This window comes from Carica papaya, chromosome 3 (assembly GCF_054855325.1).
Source record: "Carica papaya isolate Zhongbai chromosome 3, ASM5485532v1, whole genome shotgun sequence".
NCBI lineage: Eukaryota > Viridiplantae > Streptophyta > Magnoliopsida > Brassicales > Caricaceae > Carica > Carica papaya.
This window is the reverse complement of record NC_142311.1, coordinates 28084939-28094929: the sequence shown is the minus strand read 5'-3', so window position 1 is coordinate 28094929 and position 9991 is coordinate 28084939.

Below are 9991 nucleotides of genomic sequence, written 5' to 3'. Positions count from 1 at the left end.
TACTAACAAAATTTTACGAGACCCAAGACCATGTTGCCCTCGTTTCCACTCACTAAGGCTTCCTTTTTGCCATCCATACCAACATCCTATTATTATTGCAAGCTTTTCTATTCCTCGAGACTAGTTTGAATATCTGTTTATGTGCCTTCCAAAAATATTGATCATCTATTGATTTAAATTTGACATATAATTATCCATTTACTATTTTTGTAACGAACTATGACAAATGAATCCAATACAATTAGTTTAAGCATATTAGATTGAACTACTAATGAGATATATTACTTCAATATTAGTCATCCAATCAAAAGAAATATTTTTTTAGAGAGTGATAAGATGTTATATAATAGAGATAGGTTTTAGCGGTAGATAATACTATATAGTCACTTCAATAGAACTTTGAGAAAATTTCTTCAATTTATTTTACCATTTATATAAGATACACTAAATTTTTAGGCTGAGATAATCTTTGACCATGAACCATTCTTTGGAGGTGGCTTACTACCAATCTATTTAACAATTTGATCTTTTATCTCTAAAAAAAAATTAATAATCTAATTTTTCTAATACCCAAAAATTTTGAGTATTAAGAAAAATATCCAATCCTTTAATAAACTATTATTTTTCAGGAAATAATATATGCATATATTTAAAAGAAAGCCAATAGCATATCACTAGTTTCAACTAAATTAGATTCTTTATTTCATTTAGGGATTTTAGTAAAATTCTCTTAAATAGTAAGATTATGATAAATCAAAAAATAAATTCAAGGATTATAATCAATCAAAAAATACATTTATACATATGTATATCCTCTATCGTTCTTTATTTCTTCTTTCATTAATTTCAAAGAGTTTTCTTTCTCCTCTCAAAAACCAAATTCCAAACACGAATTTTTAAGTCTAATAATCACCCATCATACAACAACAAGGACTTTTGATAAGAGTATCCAATGCATGGCCACCACAGAACTTTAACAAAGAATGACTAGTTAGAGAGATTTGTCAATCACCACCTTCATGCCCAAAGCCTCTTTAGATGCTACTGCCAGCACTATAGCGATTTGTGTATTATACGGTGGAAGATAGCACGTGCATCTAGATTCCAAATGAAAGTGGTGATTAAACTCGGGTCATTAATCAAAAAACATGATCATGCAGTCTGAATTTTATATATAGTAGAAATAAAATCTGAAAGATAAAAATTCCAATCTACGTAATGATTAAGCCAGAGTGATCATTAACGGAGATTAGGGTTATCTATTCTACATATTATAAATGTAAGTGTGGCACGATATTCCCTAAAGCGACACTTGTAGCAACCAAAGCATACATAAGAGGTGCATTCTGCATTTTGGATCTCTTGTATCCCCTTAGTAAATTTTGCAACTTGCCCTTTCTTCATCAGCATCATAGTTTACCTTTTAGAAACACATATATAAATAATACTTAGCATGATGTGTAGTGGATTTGCACATGAATATATACATATGCAACCAAAATAATGATAAATATTTACCTCTCATATGGCCAGTTGGGGAACCTCCACCTTTTATTAGCCAAAGCATTAGTAGAGCTTGTAATCCATAGTAGTGTGGAGGCGGATGTGTCGGTCCTTTTTACACCTTGTGCAGGTAATGAACTCCCCCCGATGGAACTATTTTTTTTTCCACCAATGAGCTTTAATATGTATTTCTGGACAAATAGGAGATCTTGTAGATATTCCTTCTGTCCATAAAAGTATTGGAACAAATGAAAAATTTAATAATTTTTACTTTTATACAAATAGGAGATCTTGTACGTATTCTTTCTACCTATAAAAGTTGTCTGATAAATGATAGATACTCAAAAAAATAAACTAAGTCATAAAGTGATAAAAGTAATTAGCATCTTAATAGTAGTTTATTTTATCACAAGACTTAACATTTTAGAATTGTACACATTTGTAACGACTCCGGAAATATTAAAATGAAATGAGTATTTAAATATATCAAATGCGGAAGCGAGATCAAAATTTCATTTAACATCCCTTACACGAAAACCAAAAACGTGCTTAAAATATAAAAGATTAAACTAACTAAAAGAGAAACTCGAAAATAAAGCTATGAGTATGACTACAGAGTCTCTAGGCATCCCTTTCGTCGTCCTCCTGCGGAACGGGCTCGGGAACCATGTCTTCCTGATCTGAAATGGTTAAATAAGGAGTGAGCTACACTAGCCCAGTAAGAACATCACGATATCTCACCGTCACGGAGGTAAAGGTGGGTAGAAAACACAAAAAGACCAATGGAGCATAATTCACAATAAACTCATTTATCAGTAATAAAACCCTTTACCATCCACTTACCTCGGTGGAATTTATGAAACAATATAAGAAAAACAATAACATTATCATAATCATGGAATAATATAAGCTATAAAACATAACACTTATCACGCCTCTTGTAATTCAATCATTATACAACATATCTTTTTCTCATTTACCAGCCTACTAGTATCCGTGGGGGTCCATAGGGGTCCCGCTACCCGTTAACCTTTAACATTCATAATCAGTTTCCAGGGCCGTCCCCATACCCCGTCCGGTATGGGCGCCAAAACCATAAACCTCAATACCCCGTCCGGTATGAGGGTGAAACGGGCCGTCCCCATACCCCGTCCGGTATGGGCGCCAAAACCATAAGATCTCCATACCCCGTCCGGCATGTGAGACCACAATCCCGGTAGGGTTCCCTACGGACTCGGTCCGTCCACCATCTCCCAGGATATCTAGTCAGGCTGACCCCATTACACAATTATCAATTTATACAATCTTCCATTCTTTTTTCCCTCAATCAGCATCGTCAATTCACATTTAAACAAGCAAATCGTAATTCATGCCAAACAGACAACATACAGTATCAGTTTTTCAGTCATTCAACCCATAATTAATAAAAACGTAGTATATGCACACAAATCTGTAAAATGAACACATCAAACCTCATTTTGTATTTAAAGTTGTAAACAGGCCAAATAACAGTAAATCACCAATCACACTAGACTCGGGCTCCATTAACCACCTTAAGCAATTTCACACATTCGTTAATTCAAGAAATACCGTTTTATCATTTTGAACTTTAATACCGTGATAGGAAATAGGGTGAGGGGTCCTTACTTGTTTCAGGGTCCGAACACGGCTTCACAGTGCGCTTGCAGGCTGTCCCTAATTTTCCCTGAATTTTCCTCGGGGAACTGAAACACACTACTGGTACCTGCACGTGTTCAAAAAAAAAATCCCAAATTAGGCCCAGGGCCCCTTTCGGCCCAAATCGCAACTCCGGCACGGCGGCTCCGCCGTGCTCCGGCGACGGCGCCGCCGCTGGCGGTGGCGAGTCACCTCGGGTTGGCTGTTTTCGGCCGTTTCTGGCCGAATTCGGCCACACTCGCATCGGTCCCTGTGAGAAAACAACCCTAGGGCCCTCGGGGGGCCAAAAAATCACGGAAAAACGAAGCTTATCGGCGGCGGCGCTCTCGGGTGCGGCGGCTCTCCGGCGAGGTTCATGTTTTGGTGATTCGGCTCTGGTCAACCTGTAGAGAAAAGAATGGTGATCACGGTGATATAAAAATTGCATCAAACAGAGGCCGGGAAGGGCCTCATCGGAGGTAAAAACTGAGAAGGGGCGCGGCGGCGCCGCTGGGCTTCGGCCGTGTATTCCGGCCGTTTGGCCGGGATTTTGGCTCCGATTTGGCCATAGGAGGAATCAGCGTGGAAAAACGAGTCGGGGGTACGAAATTTACCTCGATCGGCGGTCGGAAGTTCCTCCGGTGCGGCGGCGGGTGGCGGCAGCCGGCTTCTGGTTCGTCTTCTCCGGCGAGCGGTAGGTGGCTAGGTTTTGTGGTCTGGTGTGGGGGTTCTATTTATAACCCCTTGCCCTTTGATTTCAGCCGTCCATTTTGTTTTAATCTGGGCCGTCCATTTTTTGATTAAATCTGGGCCGTCCGTGCGTTTAAATCTGGGCCGTCCGATCGCCCGCTTGATCTGGACCGTCCGATCGCGCCCACGCGGATCGCCAACGTGGCCCTTTTTAGAACGACGTGGTTTTGCCACGTGGCAGGTCTCGGTTGGCTGGGACTGCTAACCGGGCCTGCTGACGTGGCTGCTGACGTGGTTTTTTTTTTTTTTTTTTTTTTTTTTTTTCTCTTTCCTCCTCCTTTCCGGGCGCTACGACATTGAATTGCTAATTGCATCTTTATGCCACATGTTACCCCTACTTAACATTAATTGATAATTCCATTATATATATTTCTATACATCCATTTATACATAATGTGAGGAAAAATTTAATGCTAAAAATAAGTTTTCAAGCTAAAAATTAAGGTGAAAGTAAAGAGACAACAAAATGTGAGGAAAACAAAAGTTTATTGTGAGCTAAGAGGAAGAAAGAACAAATTGATTACTTGAATAGAAAAGCTTCCAAGGAGGATGAATTTTTTATCTTTTATTTCTTCTACTTTTTTACCATTTATATAGGATACACTAATATCTTAAGCTGAGACAATCTTTGACCATGCACCATTCTTTGTTGGAAGCTTTTCTATTCAAGTAATCAATTCGTTTTATCTTAAGCTGAGACAATCTTTGACCATGCACCATTCTTTGTTGGTGCCCTACTACCAATCTATTTAATAATTTTATCTTTTATCTTTTATCTCTAAAAAATTTTTAATGATCTCATTTTTATATAACCAAAGAATATTGAGTATTAAAAAAATGATCCAATTCTTTAATAAGTCATCATTTTTTAGGAAATAATACTACATATATTTAAAGAAGTTCAATAGCATATCACTAGTTTATACTAAATTTTATTCTTTACATTATTTAGGGATAGTAAAATTCTCTTAAATAATAAAATTATGATAAATCAAAAAATAAATTCAAGAATACCTCATGATTGTTTTAAATATACTATATTTGTACATATTTTACATATATAAATATGTCTACTTAAACAATATGTAGCATTATTGTTATAGAATTTTTGAGACAGAAAAAAATATACAAATATACATATATATGTATAGATCCTCTATTGTCTTTTATTTTTTCTCTCATTAATTTCTAAGAGTTTTCTTTCTCTTCTCCAAAACCCAAGTTCCAAACACAAATTTTCAAGTCTAATCATCACCCATCATGTAGCAACAAGCACTTTTGATAAGAGCATCCATCACAAAACCTGAACAAATGATGACTTGTTAGAGAGCTTTGTCATCCACCACCACTGCGCCCAGAACCTCTGCAGATGCTGCTGCCAGCACTATAGGGATTTATGTACTATGCAATCGAAGATGACATGTGCATCCATATTCCAATCAAAGGTGGTAATCAAGCTCGAACCGTTAATCAAAAACATGATCATGCAGTCTTGATTTTAGGTATAATCGGCATAGAATATGAAAGATAAAACTTTCAATTTGCATAATTATTAAGCCAGAGTAATGATTAGGGGAGATTAGGGCTGTGCATTCTGCATTTGAATCTCTTGTATACCCCTTTGTAAATTTTGCAACTTGCCTTTTCTTCATCAACATCATAGTTTATATTTTAGAAACACATATATAAACATTACTTAACATAATGTGTAGTGGATTTACACATGAATATATGCATATACAACCAAAATAATGATAAATATTTACCTCTCATAAGGCCAGTTGGGGCACCTCCACCTTTTATTAGCCGAAGCATTGGTAGAGCCTGTAATCCTTAGTAGTAGGGAGAGAGATGTGTCGGCATTTTTTACACCTTGTGCAGGTAATGAACTCCCCCCGATGGAACTACTTCTTTCCACCAATGAGCTTTAATATGTTGTTTAGGTTTACAGTAAGCTTGTAGTATTTGATATTGCACTTCTAGACAAATAGAAGATCTTGTAGATATTCCTTTTGCCCATAAAAGTATTGGAACAAATGAAAAATTTAATAATTTTTTACTTTTATACAAATTGAAGATTTTGTACGTATTCTTTCTACCTATAAAAGTCGTGTGACAAATGACAGATACTCAAACAAATAAACTAAGACACAAAGTTATAAAAGTAATCAACATCTTAATAGCAGTTTATTTTATCACAAGACTTAACATTTTAGAATCGTACACATTGAATTATTAATTGAATCTTTATGCACATATTTCCCCTACTTAATATTAATTGATAATTCCATTATATACATCCATTTATACATAATGTGAAGAAAAATTTGATGTTAAAAATAAGTTTTAAGGCTAAAAATTGAGGTGAAAGTAAAGAGATAACAAAATGTGGGGAAAAAAAGTTCACTTTGAGCTAAGAGGAAGAGAGAACAAATTTATTACTTGGATAGAAAAACTACCAAGGAGGATGAATTTTTCATTTTCAAGCTTTAATAAACTATGTGGAAGAATAATTTTTTTATGTATAATTATCTTTTCAAATTTCATACGAGGTCAGTAATAAGTTAAAATTAACTCAAAAAACTTACAAATATATCACATTAATTAAACTTATAAGATCAGTAATAAGCTAATTTAATATTAAAAAATAAAGTTATGTACGAGTATACAATCATTTAAAAGGCTCACAAGGTGCTAAATGTTGTGACCATACAAACCTTTCATTTAGAGTTTAAAATGTATTCATTATCGACTTATATTTTTTATATTACATTATGTAGGATGTTAAAAGGTATTTTAGAATTTTTATTAACAATTAGATCATTTTTCAATATTAAACATTAACCTATTTTTATATATTGGTATATAAATATATAATTTAAACTAAAATATTGAGTTAAAATAATAATGACATTATTGTAAAGTATAGTAAATTTTTCAAAAGAAACAAATAAATGTATCAAATTAATTAATAAAAACCACACAATCAATGAAAAGAAACGAAGAGAGTTTAGGGATGAAATGAAAAATTTAGCATATTGGTCAAGCATTCATACTTAAAAAAAAAAAGGTAATGATCTAATGAAGTCGAGAGTTTTATGTAACACCCAACATTTAATTATTTTTATTTTTATTTAATTATTATTTCTTTTTTTATAAATATAATTATTATTTATATGATTTTAATTTAATTTATTTTATTTTAATTTGATTTAATGAAAATAATAATAATAATAATAATAAAAAGGGTAAAAAATTTATTAGGGATTTAATTGAAAATAATTTTGGGAAAAAGGGGTGAAAATTTGGGTTATGGGGGTATGTTTGAAAGAAAAATTAGAAACTAGGGATCAAAATGCAATTTAAAAAAGTTACCCACGTCAGCTGCCCGGTCAGCAGCCTCGACCAACCAGGACGCGCTAAGTCGATGAAGAGCTGACGCGGGAGGCCACACGGGGGGAGCCACGTGGGCGATCCTCGTGCGCGTAATCGAACGACTGAGATCCATTCCCGCACGCACAGACGACCTAGATTGAAAATGCACACGGACGACCCAGATTGCATCGTGCACGGACAGCCCAGATTGAATCGCACATGGACAGCCCAGATTGAATCGCGATGAACGATCCAGATTCACTCCCTATTTAATCGCAATAGGACGGTTCAGATTAAAAGCAATGGACGGTCTAGATCAAAAGTGAATGGGTATAAATAACCCCATCCGCACCCAAACCCTAACCCTAGCTGCCAGAGCCCCTCACTGGAGAAGACAGCCCAACCACCACCCGCCGTCGTACCGGAGTAATTTTTGACCGCCAAACGAGGTAAAAATTTCCTCTCTTGCATGAAATTTAATTTTAAACCCACCCATGGCAAAATCAGAGTGAAAGAACTGGCTGATTGACCAAAAAATGCCTCCGATGAGGCCCTTCCCGATTCTCGTTCGATGTGATTTTTCCACCATTGTAACTACCGTTTCCTTCTCTATAGGTTGACTGAAGCAAAACACCCAACTGCAACGTGAGCTGGAGGAACGGCCACACCGGAGAGCCCCACCGCAGGTGAGTTTTGATTTTCTATGTTTTTCAGCTCACCGAGGGCCCTAAGTGTGTTTTCTCGCAGGAATTGATATAAGTTCGATTGAGTTTGGCCAAAAACAGCAAACTTGAGGCAGATCGCCGCCGTAGGCATCGGCGCCATCGCTGGAGCATGGCGAAGCCGCTGTGCTGGAATCCCAAAATTGGTCGAGTAGGCCCTGGGTCTGATTTTTGGGTTTATTTGGGACACTTGTAGGTACCGTAAGCACGCTTAAGTTCCCGAAGGAAAATTCAGGGAACCCAGGGACCGCCCGTAGGCGCAGTAACCATCTAGTTTTCGGCGTCGAATCAAGTAAGGACCCTTCACCCTATTTCTTATCATAGATTTGAAGTGTGAATAAATAATAATACAGTCCTTTATACAAGTTAGATAAATATGCATAATTAATTATATTTTTGCTAATGGAGCCCGAAATCGGACATTGCTTTCTGTTGATTCCTGTTGATTTATTTTACAGTTTAAATGCTATCTCGTTTATTTATTCTATGGTTTTAAATGCATGTATTACTGTATTACTTGACTACTGTTTGATTTTGGGAATCTAAGATATGATTGCATTGTTGGATGCATGTTACTTGTTTATATATTTATGTTTGATTTGGTGACAGAGACTAAGGACAAACAGGAATGGGATGTGATCTGATAAATGGATAAGGTGACAGCCTCACTAGATATCATAGGAGATGGTGGACGGATGGGGTTCATGGGGAACCCTACCATGAACATTGTCTTATACCGGACGGAGTATGGAGACTTGGTCATTTAGCGCTCATACCGGACGGTGTATGGAAACGACCCACTTCACCCTCATACCAGACGGGGTATTGAGGTTTAATATTTTGGTGCTCATACCGGATGGGGTATGGGGACAGCTCGCTTCGCCCTCATACCGGACGGGGTATTGAGGTTTAATTTCTTGGCACTCATATCGGACGGGGTATGGGAATGGCCCTGTAATTAAGATTGTTAAGGAAAATGGTTCACGTGTAGTAGAGACATCCCTATGGATCCCCATGGATACTAGTAGGGTGGTGAAACGAGAAGCGGTGATGATTAATTATTGTTAATGAATACGAATTTATGATATGTTCTATGTTACTGATTATATATGAAATTGTGATCTGTATGATATTATTGCTTTTATAAATTGTTTCCATAAATTCCACAGTGGTAAGTGAACTATAAATGATTTTATTTATGATAAACGAATCTATTTAAATCTATTGCTCCATTGGTTGTTTTGATTTTCTACAAACCTTTACTTCTATGATGCGATATAGTGTGATGTCCTTACTGGGCTAGTGTAGCTCACCCCTTATTTAACCATTTCAAATTAGGAGGACCCGGTTCCCAAGCCCGATCCGCAAGAAGGCTAAGAGTAGATGCTAGATACTTTATAGTTTCCTTTATTTTTTCTATTTTTCGTATTTCTTTTAGAGAATTTATTCTGTGATGTTTGTTAGTACTTTTGAGTTATCGTGTAAGGGATGTTAACCTTAACCTTTATTTCGTTTCCGCACTCAAATTATTATATGCATTTCTTTTTAAATTTTTGGGGTCGTTACATTTATGTATTAGAAAAAATATCTAATTCTTTAATAAACTATTGTTTCTCAGAAAATAACAAATGCATTTGAAGACAAAAAAAATCAAGTTGCTTATCACAAATTTCTATATAATCATAATCTTCATATCTTGTAAGTATTTTGATGAAGTTCTATTATGTAACACCCATTATTATTATTATTATTATTATTATTATTAATTTTTAATTTATTTTATTTAGTTTATTTTGTAATTATTGAAATTTTAATTGATATTTTTTTTATTTAATTTAATTTAACAAAAATAAAGATAATAATAATAATAAAATTGGGTAAAAATATTATTTGGATTTAATTGAAATTGATTTTGGGAAAAAGGGGTGAAAATTTGGATTCTGGGGGTATTTTTGAAAAGAAAATCAGAAACCGAGGATCAAAAC